At 44.3% G+C, this 13,110-nt stretch overlaps 1 protein-coding gene across 1 annotated transcript in view; it reads right to left on the bottom strand.

Moving 5' to 3' along the window:
* The window catches only part of si:ch73-206p6.1 (phospholipid scramblase 1), a 76,475-nt gene extending 64,546 nt beyond the window's left edge, over positions 1-11,929 (bottom strand). Inside the window, exon 1 of the mRNA XM_063045395.1 lies at positions 11,812-11,929. The gene's annotated coding sequence lies outside the window, so the exon portion shown is untranslated. The remainder of the gene's footprint in view (positions 1-11,811) is intronic.
* Between the last annotated feature and the right edge of the window lie 1,181 nt (positions 11,930-13,110).

Genomic DNA, 13,110 nt, shown 5'->3' with positions numbered 1-13,110 from the left:
AAGATATGACATTGTGGCCATCACCAAGTCATGGCTAAATGATGGATGTGATTGGGAGCTGAATGTCCAAGGATACACAGTGTATAGGAAAGATAGGAAGGCAGGTAAAGTGGGTGGCGTGGCCCTGATGGTAAGCAACGATATCAAATCACTAGAAAGAAGGGATATAGGATCGGAAGAGGTAGAATCCTTATGGGTCGAGTTAAGAAATGGCAAGGGTAAAAAGACACTAATAGCAGTTATATACAGGCCTCCAAACAGCAGCCGGGATGTGGACTACAAGTTACAGCTGGAAATAGAAAAAGCGTGTCAGAAGGAAAATGTCAAAATAATTATGGGGGATTTTAATATGAAAGTGGATTGGGAAAGTCAGGAAGGTAATGGATCTCAGGAGAGGGAGTTTGTAGAATGCCTACGGGATGGCTTTTTGGAGCAGCTTGTCCATAAGCCCACCAGGGGACCAGCTGTTTTGGATTGGGTGCTGTGTACTGAACCTGAGGCGATTAGGGAGCTGGAGGTAAAGGAACCCCTTGGAAGTAGTGATCATAATATGATCGAGTTCAGTTTCAAATTTGAAAAGGAGAAGCTGGTATCAGGTGTATCGATATTTCAGTGGAGCAAAGGAAATTACAGTGGTATGAGAGAGGAACTGCCCCAAGTTGATTGGAAAAGTAAGCTAGATGGAGGGACAGTAGAGCAGAATTGGATGAAATTCCTACAAGAAATAAGGAAAGCGCAGGAAAAATATATTCCAAGAAAAAAGAAAATCATGAATGGAAAAATGGCACTAATGTGGCTAACGAGAGAGGTTAAGGCTCAAATAAAAGCAAAAGAGACGGCATACAAGGAAGCAAAAACTAGTGGGAAAACTGAGGAGTGGATGACTTTTAAAAACTTAGAGAAGGAAACTAAGGAAGTCATTAGGAAAGAAAAGATGAATTATGAAAGGAAGTTGACAATTAACATAAAAAAGGATATTAAGAGTTTTTTAAAAATATATGAAGAGTAAAAGAGTGACACGGGTAGATTTAGGACTGATTGAAAATGATGCTGGAGAAATTATAATGGGTAAGAAAGAGATGGCAGAGGAACTAAACGAGTATTTTGCATCAGTCTTCACAGTGGAAGACATTAGCAACATACCTGATAGCCAGAGATCTTAGGGAATAGAATTAGGTACAGTCAAGATTATTAGAGAGAAGGTGCTTGGGAAGCTAAATGGACTAATAATAGATAAGCAGCACATACCAAAGTTGCTGGTGAACGCAGCAAGCCAGGCAGCATCACTAGGAAGAGGTACAGTCGGCGTTTCAGGCTGAGACCCTTCGTCAGGACGAAGAAGGGTCTCGGCCTGAAATGTTGACAGTACCTGTTCAGGAGATGCTGCCTGGTCTGCTGCGTTCACCAGCAACTTTGATGTGCATTGCTTGAATTTCCAGCATCTGTAGAATTCCTCGTGTTTAAGAATAGATAAGTCCCCCGGACCGGATGAGGTGCACGCACAGGTTCTGAAGGAGGTGGCTTTGGAGATTGTGGAGGCATTGGGAATGATCTTCCAGTAATCAATAGACTCTGGCATGGTTCCGGAGGACTGGAAGGTCGCAAATGTAGTTCCGCTGTTTAAGAAAGGAGGGAGGCAGCAAAAAGAAAATTACAGACCTATTAGCCTGACATTGGTAGTTGGAAAGTTATTGGAGTCGATCCTCAAGGACGAGGTTATGAAATACCTCGAGGTGCAAGACAAGACAGGCCTAAGCCAGCATGGTTTCATGAAGGGAAGATCCTGCCTCACCAACCTATTGGAATTTTTTGAGGTAATCTCAAATAAGATTGACAAGGGAGAGGCTGTGGATGTTGTATTTGGATTTTCAAAAGGCCTTCGATAAGGAGCGGCATAATTGGATGCTTAATAAGACGAGAGCCCGTGGAATTACAGGGAAGATATTGGAATGGGTGGAGCAATGGCTGATAGGCAGAAAGCAAAGGGAGGGAATAAAGGGATCCTATTCTGATTGGTTGCCAGTTACTAGTGATGTTCCACAGGGATCGGTGTTGGGGCCGCTTCTTTTTACAATGTATATCAATGATTTAGATTATGGATTAAATGGTTTTGCGGCTAAGTTTGCAGATGACACCAAGATAGGTGGAGGAACAGGAAGTGTTGAAGAAACGGAAAGGTTGCAGAGAGACTTGGTCAGTTTAGGAGAGTGGGCAACGAAATGGCAGATGAGATACAATGTTGAGAAATGTACTGTTGTACATTTTGGAAGAAGATATAATTGGGCAGATTATTATTTAGATGGGGAGAAAATTCAAAAATCAGAAGTGCAGAAGGACTTGGGGTCCTCGTGCAGGATATCCTAAAGGTTAACCACCAGGTTGGATCGGCAGTGAGGAAAGCGAATGCTATGTTGGCATTCATTTCAAGAGGAATAGTATACAAGAGTAAGGAGGTGTTGATGAGGCTCTATGGAGCACTGGTGAGACCTCATTTGGAATACTGTGTGCAGTTTTGGGCCCCCTATCTTAGAAGGGATGTACTGATGTTGAGGAGAGTTCTCAGAAGATTTTCGAGGATGATTCCTGGAATGCAGGGCTAACGTATGAGGAGTGTTTGTTGGCTCTTGGACTGTATTCATTAGAGTATAGAAGAATAAGAGGGGATCTCATAGAAACATTTCGAATGTTGAAAGGGTTGGACAGAGTAGATGTGGAAAGGCTGTTTCCCTTGGTGGGTGAGTCCAGGACAAGAGCCCATAGTCTTAGAATTGAGGGTAACCATTTAAAACAGAGATGAGGAGAATTTTTTTTAGCCAGAGGGTCGTGGACCTATGGAATTTGTTGCCACATACAGCTGTGGAGGCCTGATCATTGAGGGTGTTTAAGGAGGAGATTGATAGTTATCTAATTAGTCAGGGTATCAAGGGATATGGGGAAAAAGCCAGAAACTGGAACTAGATGGTGGAGTGGCGGAGCAGACTCGATGGGCCGAATGACCTACTTCTGCTCCTTTGTCTTGTGATCTTGTGATATGACATGCCACATAACAAATGAATTCCAGGTATGACCTAAACAGAGTTTTATTTAAACAGGATAGGGCAAATGAAGTGAAAAAAACTTTGACTGGAAAGAAAACAAAAGAAACTGCAGATGTTAAAAAATCTAAAATAAAAATAGAAATCCTAGAAACACTCAGTAAGTCAATGCAGTGTCTGTGGAGAAAAAAACAAAGCTAACGTTTGTCAAAGACCCTTCTAGCCAAATGCTGACAGATCTTCCAAGACAGTTTAGTTTTTTATGTTAGTGGGTGCTATGTTTTGTAACTTCAAAACATTAAACTAATTCAAAAGAAAACATGGGAGTCTGGGAAAGCAGGTCTGGCTTTGTCTTTACATGAACAATGGACATATCACATGGAAGTGTGATGACGTATGCAATTAATGCATTTTTACATAGAACCTGTAATTAATTATTTAAACTAACAAGAATTCTTAATCAACCAGTATATGTAAACGATTATTCAAGTATCAATGAAATATTAAACACACAGCACTTCTCCCTGCTTAGCTATAAATTCCAACTCAATAGTGAGTGCCTCTCAACTATATACACAGCATACAACATAATACAACTACTATATATAGACATCCTCAGCACAATAAATTTTAAATTGTGCCACAGGGGCTGAAAGATTTTATCACTGTTGAAGATTTCTTGCTCTTGTGGGATAACATCTTTCCTGACAAGCGGGATCACACTACTTGGTCAGTAAGACCAAATGAATGCTAACATCGCTCACCACCAATTCAACCTGCAAGTTAACCTTTAGGGAGTCCTGCATGAGGACTCCCAAGTCACTTTGCTCCTCAGGTTTTTGAATTTTATCTCTATTTAGAAAATAGTCTACCCTTTTATTTCTTCCACCAAAGTGTATGACCATACACTTCCCGACACGGCATTCCACCTGCAACTTCTCTACTTCCAGGTTTAAGATGGCGCCACTGAAAACTATCAACAACTTACTAGCGGTTCATAAAGCAAGAGATACAACTAAATATTTTATTAAGAACATGTTTTCTGTGGAAAACCATTGTAAACAATAAAGAGGCTGACTCGAGGATCGAGGTCTGCAGGGGCAATGCAAAGTTGGAGTGTATGGTCAGGGTGAGGCTGAGATAGAGTATGAAGTGGAGCGGAGGAGATTTGGAGCCTGTCCGCCTAAATTGGTTTGATTGATCTAGGTGCCGGGCTGCTTTGGAAAGTTCAGGTATGGGCCGGAAAATGCGATGGAGTCCAGGCCCGGAGCATATCGATGCGACAGGGCCTGGGTCCGAGTGCAAGAGACAATCTGATTTTTGGATGATTTAAACGCTGGGCTGGAAAAGGCAGGGAGGTGTCGGGCCGGTTCTGCTCACTGCTCTGCTATGTGTACTCCACTCTCTGTGGCACTGAGGCTGAGTCTGTGGCCTGCTCTGGCTACCACAGCCTTCACAGTTGCAAGCTTTGTGATGAACTGGGGCTGAAGCTGTGGGCCTTCTTCAGCTGCTTCAGGCCTTGTGCCAATGGACTCACTTCCTTTCTGAATGCTGTTGCTTATTTTTATTGTTTGTATGAGTTGTGTATTTTTTTCCTCTCTGCACATTGGTTGTTTGTACTTTGAACTTTGAAATTTGAAAACTATCTACCCCTCCACCTATCTTTGTATCATCCACAACCTTGTCCAGAAAGCCATCAATTCCATCATCCAAGTTATTGACATAGAATGTAAAAAGAAGCGGTCCCAACACAAAACACCACTAGATATTCAGAAAAGGCTCCCTTTATTCCCACTCTTTACCTCCTGCCAATCAGCCAGTTCTCTATTCATGGTAGGTTCTTTCTCTTAAATTATTAAGCAGCCTCATTTGAGAGGCCTTGTCAAAGGCATTCTGAAAATCCAAGTACACAACATCAACTGATTCTCCTTTGTCTATCCTGTCTGTTCTTTCTTCAAAAAATTCCAACAGATTTGTCAGTTAACATTTTCCCTTAAGGAAACCAGGCTGACTTTGGCCTATTCGATCATAACCCTCAAGTACCCCGAAACCTTATCCTTAACAATCGACTCCAACATCTTCCCAATCACTAAGATCAGACTAGCTAGCCTATAATTTCCCTTCTTCTACCTCACTCCTTTCTTTATCAGTGGAGTGACATTTGCACTTTTCCATTCCTCCGGAACTTTGACAAAATCATCCGATTCTTGAAAGATCCTACTAATGCTTCCAGAATCTCTTCAGCCACCTCTTTCAGAATCCTGAAGCGTTTGCCATCTGGTCCAGGTGACTTATCTACCTTTAGACCTTTCAGTTTGCCAAGAACCTTCTCCCTAGTCATGGCAATTTCACACACATCTGCCCCCGACACACTTGAACTTCCAATACACTGCTAGTGTCTTCCACAGTGAAGACTGATGCAAAATACTTATTCAGTTTGTCAGCCACTTCCTTTTCCCCCATTACTACCTCGCTAGCATCACTCCTTCACAATGTCCCAATGATATGAAGAGAGCCCAAGGATCACGTGGCAGACTGCCACTTCTGTCTGCACAGTGTGCCTGGTTTCTCTTCTAAAAACAAGGAATACCCCAACCTCCCTTCAGCCATGAGATCTGTGCCACATAACAATAGTCTTTTAGAACTGAAGGCACCAGAGACAGGGAGCCTAGAGGAGGCAGACGATGATGCCATTATGCATAAACCAGGAAAAGGAAATGACACTGATATTGATACAGATTTAGCACCCTTTATGTCGAGTGACCCTCACCTGATAATTCAATCTGAGTTACATGACGTGATCAGAGACTTGGGTTTATCAAAGACAAAATGAGAATTACTGGGTTCCAGACTGCAAGGATGGAATCTGCTGTCACTAGGTACAAAAAATTCTGTTAAGGATTTCAATATTTCAGTCAGATATTTTCAGAACAACTAATACCAGATTAAGAAAGGCACTTTTGTTGGTCCACAATTCAAACAGGTCATCAATGACAGACAATTCGAAGAAATTCTGGACCGGAGAAAATTGCATGGAAGGCATTCATAGAACATAGAACATAGAATAGTCCAGCACAGTACAGGCCCTCCAGCCTACAAAGTTGCGCCGACCCTCAAACCCTGCCTCCCATATAACACCCCCCACCTTAAATTCCTCCATATACCTGTCTAGTAGTCTCTTAAACTTCACGAGTGTATCTGCTTCTTCCACTGACTCAGGTAGTGTATTCCACGCACCAACCACTCTCTGAGTAAAAAACCTTCCTCTAATATCCCCCTTGAACTTCCCACCCCTTAACTTAAAGCCATGTTCTCTTGTGTTGAGCAGTGCTGCCCTGGGGAAGAGGCGCTGGCTATCCACTCTATCTATTCCTCTTATTATCTTGTACACCTCTATATTGTCTCCTCTCATCCTCCTTCTCTCCAAAGAGTAAAGCCCTAGCTCCCTTAATCTCTGATCATAATGCATACTCTCTAAACCAGGCAGCATCCTAGTAAATCTCCTCTTTACCCTTTCCAATGCTTCCACATCTTTCCTATAGTGAGGCAACCAGAACTGGACACAGTACTCCAAGTGTGGCCTAACCAGAGTTTTATAGAGCTGCGTCATGACCTCGCGACTCTTAAACTCTATCCCTCGACTTATGAAAGCTAACACCCCATAAGCTTTCTTAACTACCCTATCTACCTGTGAGGCAACTTTCAGGGATCTGTGGACATGTACCCCGAGATCCCTCTGCTCCTCCACACTACCAAGTATCCTGCCATTGACTTTGTACTCTGCCTTGGAGTTTGTCCTTCCAAAGTGTACCACCTCACACTTCTCAGGGTTGAACTCCATCTGCCACTTCTCACCCCACTTCTGCATCCTATCAATCTCTCTCTGCAATCTTTGACAATCCTCTACACTATCTATAACACCACCAACCTTTGTGTCGTCTGCAAAATTGCCAACCCACCCTTCTACCCCCACATCCAGGTCGTTAATAAAAATCATGAAAAGTAGAGGTCCCAGAACAGATCCTTGTGGGACACCACTAGTCACAATCCTCCAATCTGAATGTACTCCCTCCACCACCAGCCTCTGCCTTCTGCAGGCAAGCCAATTCTGAATCCACCTGTCCAAACTTCCCTGGATCCTATGCCTTCTGACTTTCTGAATAAGCCTACCATGTGGAACCTTGTCAAATGCCTTACTAAAATCCATATAGATCACATCCACTGCACTACCCTCATCTGGTCACCTCCTCAAAGAACTCTATCAAGCTTGTTAGACACGATCTGCCCTTCACAAAGCAATGCTGACTGCCCCTGATCAGACCATGACTCTCTAAATGCCCTCAGATCCTATCTCTAAGAATCTTTTCCAACAGTTTTCCCACCGCAGACGTAAGGCTCACTGGTCTATAATTACCCGGACTATCCCTAATATCTTTTTTGAACAAGGGGACAACATTCACCTCCCTCCAATCCTCCGGTACCATTCCCATGGACAACGAGGACATAAAGATCCTAGCCAGAGGCTCAGCAATCTCTTCCCTTGCCTCATGGGGCAGCCTATGGAATATTCCGTCAGGCTCTGTGGACTTATCCGTCCTAATGTATCTTAACAACTCCAACACCTCCTCTCTCTTAATATCAACATGCTCCAGAACATCAACCTCACTCATATTGTCCTCACCGTCATCAAGTTCCCTCTCATTGGTGAATACCGAAGAGAAGTATTCATTGAGGACATCGCTCACTTCCACAGCCTCCAGGCACATCTTCCCACCTTTATCTCTAATCGGTCCTACCTTCACTCCTGTCGTCCTTTTGTTCTTCACATAATTGAAGAATGCCTTGGGGTTTTCCTTCACCCTACTCGCCAAGGCCTTCTCATGTCCCCTTCTTGCTCTTCTCAGCCCCTTCTTAAACTCCTTTCTTGCTTCCATATATTCCTCAATAGACCCATCTGATCCTTGCTTCCTAAACCTCATGTATGCTGCCTTCTTCCACCTGACTAGATTTTCCACCTCACTTGTCACCCATGGTTCCTTCACCCTACCATTCTTTATCTTCCTCACCGGGACAAATTTATTCCTAACATCCTGCAAGAGATCTCTAAACATCGACCACATGCCATAGTACATTTCCCTGCAAAAACATCATCCCAATTCACACCTGCAAGTTCTAGCCTTATTGCCTCATAATTTGCCCTTCCCCAATTAAAAATTTTCCTGTCCTCTCTGATTCTATCCTTTTCCATGATAATGCTAAAGGCCAAGGAGCAGTGGTCACTGTCCCCCAGATGCTCAGCCACTGAGAGATCTGTGACCTGACCCGGTTCATTACCTAGAACTAGATCTAGTATGGCATTCCCCCTAGTCGGCCTGTCCACATACTGTGACAGGAATCCATCCTGGACACACTTAACAAACTCTGCCCTGTCTAAACCATTGGAACTAATCAGGTGCCAATCAATATTAGGGAAGTTAAAGTCACCCATGATAACAACCCTGTTATTTTTGCACCTTTCCAAAATCTGCCTCCCAATCTGCTCCTCTATATCTCTGCTGCTACCAGGGGGCCTATAGAATACCCCCAATAGAGTAACTGCTCCCTTCCTATTCCTGACTTCCACCCATACTGACTCAAAAGAGGATCCTGCTACATTACCCACCATTTCTGTAGCTGTAATTGTATCCCTGACCAGTAATGCCACCCCTCCTCCCCTTTCCCCGCCTCTCTATCCCTTGTAAAGCACTGAAATCCAGGAATATTGAGAATCCATTCCTGCCCTGGTGCCAGCCAAGTCTCTGTAATGGCCACTACATCATATGTATGTATCCAAGCTCTCAGTTCATCACCTTTCCTCCTGATGCTTCTTGCATTGAGGTCCACACATTTCAGCCCTTCTACTTTACTACCTTTACACCGTTTATTCTGCTTTTCTTTCCTCAAAGCCTCTCTGTATGTTAGATCTGGCTTTACTCCATGCACTCCTTTCACTGCTCTATCGCTCCGAGTCCCATCCCCCTTGCAAATTAGTTTAAACCCTCCCGAACCATGCTAGCAAACCTACCTGCAAGGATATTGCTCCCCCTCGAGTTCAGGTGCAACCCATCCGATCTGTACGGTCCCACCTTCCCCAGAAGAGATCTCAGTGATCCAAAAATCTAAAACCCTGCTCCCTGCACCAACTCCTCAGCCACGCATTCAACTGCCATCTCCTCCAATTCTTACCATCACTGTCACGTAGCACTGGCAGCAATCCTGAGAACGCCACCCTTGAGGTCCTGTTCTTCAGCCTTCTGCCTAGTTCCCGAAACTCACACTTCAGGACCTCATCCCTCTTCCTGCCTATGTCGTTGGTACCAACATGTATCATGACTTCTGGTTGCTTTCCCTCTCGTACCAGGATGTCATGCACCCAGTCAGAGACAGCCCGGACCCTGGCACCCAGGAGGCAACAAACCTTTCGAGTGTCCTTCTCATGTCCACAAAATCTCCTGTCTGCTCCCCTGACTATAGAGTCTCCAATGACGACAGCTCTCCTCTTCTCCGTCCCACCCTTCTGCACCACAGGGTCAGACTCAGTGCTGGAGGCCCTGCCACCGTGGCTGACACCTGGTCGGTCGTCCCCGCCAACAGTATCCAGGACAGTAAACTTATTATTCAGGGGAATGGCTACAGGGGTGCTCTGCACTACCTGTCTGCTCACCTTCGCTTTCCCCCCTTCTGACTGTCACTCGACCTACTTCCGACAGCCTAAGTGTGACTACCTCCCTGTAGCTCTCATCTATGACTGCCTCATTCTCCCTTATGAGTCGAAGGCCATCCAGCTGCTGCTCTAGATTTCTTACACGGTCTTCCAGATCGCCCAGCCATATGCACTTCTGGCAGATGTGACTCTGTGGGAGAGGGGCGTTCCCCCAAGACTGCCACATCTCACAAGAGAGGCACAGCACCGTCTCAGGAGGCATTGTAAAGACTAACTGCGAGCAAGCTTGTCCTCCGCCTCTTCTCATCGAAGCCTCTCAAGTCAAAGCCTCAAAGCTCCACTCCTTCACTGGCCCACTCACACACTGGCCGCTTTCAAGGATGTTGTTGAAAATTTCTTGGCAACTACAGAGCACCAAACTATGTGCAGCTGATTGACAACATGTTTCAAGTGTATCAAACCAGGAAGTGTACCATGTCAGTAAAAATTCAGCTTCTGCATTCCCATTTAGACCTCTTCCCTGCAAATCTTTGTATTGTCAGTAATGAGCATGGTGAAAGGTTTCACCAGGCCATTGCGGTCATGGAGAAACTGCATCAGGGCATCAAAGCTGGCTGATTTCAGTTAGACACTTAAGCCAGAAGCCACAGACACTGAGTACAAATTAAAATAATCAACAAAACATTTTGACCTTAGTTGCACTATTGCAAAGCATCAGCACTGTTATGCAATTAAACACATTCTCCAAATTCCTATGTGATACAAGTAATCTAAAATTATTTTCATGCTTTGCTTCAAGTGGTCTCTCATAAACAGAAATAACATTCCAAGGAAGGACACTTCTGAAGAAATTTGCTGTCCTGTGATATCAGTTTCTTCTTCTGGTAAACAAATCCTCCCCCCTTTTTTCTGTTCCACACTCTGACCTTTTATACCTATTCTCACCTGCCACTGGGCCCTCTCCTCCTATGGTCAACACTCCTCTCCTATGAGATTCCTTCGTCTCCAGCCCTTGGCCTTTCCCACCATCCTGGCTTCATCGATCACCTTCCAGCTAGCCTCCATCCCCCACCCCGCACCTTTTTATTCTGACATCTTCTCCCTTCCTTGAAGAAGCGTCTTGGACAGAAACGTCGACTATCTATTCGTTGCCGTAGATGCTGCCTGACCTGCTGAGTTCTTCCTGTACATTGTGTGCGTTGCTACAGTGACTGGTCCTTCAGTTTAGGATGGCTGTGCTGAGGGTGATGGCGTATTAAACTAATCCCTTTTGCCCGCACGTTAACCATATCTCTTAACCCAGCATATTCATGTACCAATCTAAGACACCTTGAACTCCACTATCAAATTTGCTTCTATTACCGCTCCGCAGCGCGTTCCAGTTCAATGTAACTGTGTGTAACAAAAAAAAACTGCCCTGAGCATCTCCTTTACACTTTACCCCCTCTCTATTGCATTGGTTGTTAACGCAAACGACACGTTTCACTGTACGTTTCGATACACGTGAGAAACGAAACTGAATCTAAATTTCCAGCCTGGGAAATAATATTTTAGAGTTCTACCCTATCCACGCCTCTCATAAATGTATCAACAACATCTTTTCACCACCTATCAAGGAACAGAAATAAATTGGTTTTTGCATTCAAGAGAACTTGATTTAATGTTTATTATTCTCATGTTAGCTAGATATGAATAAGGTTTAAAACAAAACACTACATTCTCCAGCCTTGATTTCAAACATTATAAACCACACAGGTAAACATAACTCGTTCTACCAAAGACAGGTTTTATTTTGTCATGAGCCTTTAACTGGGCGAAATCGCCGCGACTGGCGCTTCCAAAAATAACCTGTTTCTTTACTGTCCACGGCGACCGGCGAGTTAGTCAGGAATCTGCCCCGCCGCCTCCAACTACCAGGACAACCGCTGATCGCTTTGAACACACGCGGCAGCACCACACAGAATGATGTGTTCCGGGTTATCGATTGTTCCGCTGCTGTGAGGTGATCTCCACAAATAATTGAAACTGATCAATAACATGATTTAAAGTTAAAGAAGCATTTCATTTCCTTACCTCGCGGTTTCTGCCCAAATCACTCCCGTTCGAACGAATCTCTCCGTGAAACTGCAAATGACACCCGTCAGTACTTGTGCTGCTGTTTTGGCAAAATTCGTGTGGGCGGTGTTTCCATTCAGCGGAACTGCTGAACGTCCCTAGAGGCTGGCATTTATCTTGAGATCACGGAAGCTGACCACCAACTCAGATTTCACAATGCTGCAACAAAAGTCAAACCTGCCGCTCTCCACGATGCAGAAAGCAACGGGAGTGTTTATAATTTGGAACACAGGTGTGGCATAACAATTAAGCCAATACAGTGCTGTATTTTGAAGCAGGGATAGGACTGGAATGGGCTTAATGAACTAGCAGGGAACCAGGGGTTTAATGAAAAGGAAATGGAGTCACTAAGAAGTAAAAAGAAACTATTGAAAACCAATACATCCTCAGGGCCTGAATACCGCACCCCAGAGTACTAAAATGGGTAGTCATGGAATTAGTGCATGCATTGACAGTCATATTCCAAAATTCTTTGAGTGTGGAAAATTTCCTGCGGAAGAGAATCAGAATCACATTTAGTGTCACTGACATAAGTTGAGGAATTTGTTGTTTTCTGGCAGCATAACAAATTACTGCAAGGTAATATCAAAATAAATAAATAGTAGTGTGATCATGCAAGTCGAGTATAACGTCCTCCCAAGGAGTAATTCCCCTAATGGAGAATGCCTGTGTGTGACTTTGTTTAATGTTAGCAGGCTGATGCATGGGCAGCCACCATAAGGTCCTCGACATTTTCAGGGTCAGGGTACAGTAGCATGGTATCCAAGATGACTGGGGAATCTTCACTGCTGCAGTCTTCCTCTGCCTTCACTGCCAACGTGATGCGCTGTCATCTTCTGCCAGTTCCACTGCTGAGGCCTTTGTTGGATTGATCTCTGTCTGGTACCCCCTCCTTGACCTTACTACCATGGGTTACTCTACCAGGATCAAAGCTCCATATGGCATCACTCTCAGCATCTCAGGAATTCACAAGCCTCTCCTCAACAAGAAGGAGACAATCTTTGGAGGAAACCAATAAATAGTGCAAAAGAGGAATCATCAAACTAGTGTTCCTGGCTTCCTGGACCGTTCGGAAGTTTGATAGCAGAGGGGATGATGCTGTTCCTAGAACATTGAGTATGTGCCTTCAGGCTCCTGTACATCCTCCCTGATGATATTAATCAGAAGCTGGCATGGTCTAGATGTTGAGGGTTTCTTAATGTCAGTTTCCTCCTTTGAAAGATGTCCTCAATGGTAGGGAGGGTTCTACCCATGATG

Source organism: Mobula hypostoma, chromosome 4, assembly GCF_963921235.1.
Source record: "Mobula hypostoma chromosome 4, sMobHyp1.1, whole genome shotgun sequence".
In the NCBI taxonomy this organism is placed as follows: domain Eukaryota; kingdom Metazoa; phylum Chordata; class Chondrichthyes; order Myliobatiformes; family Myliobatidae; genus Mobula; species Mobula hypostoma.
This window is presented reverse-complemented; position numbering and strand designations above follow the sequence as displayed.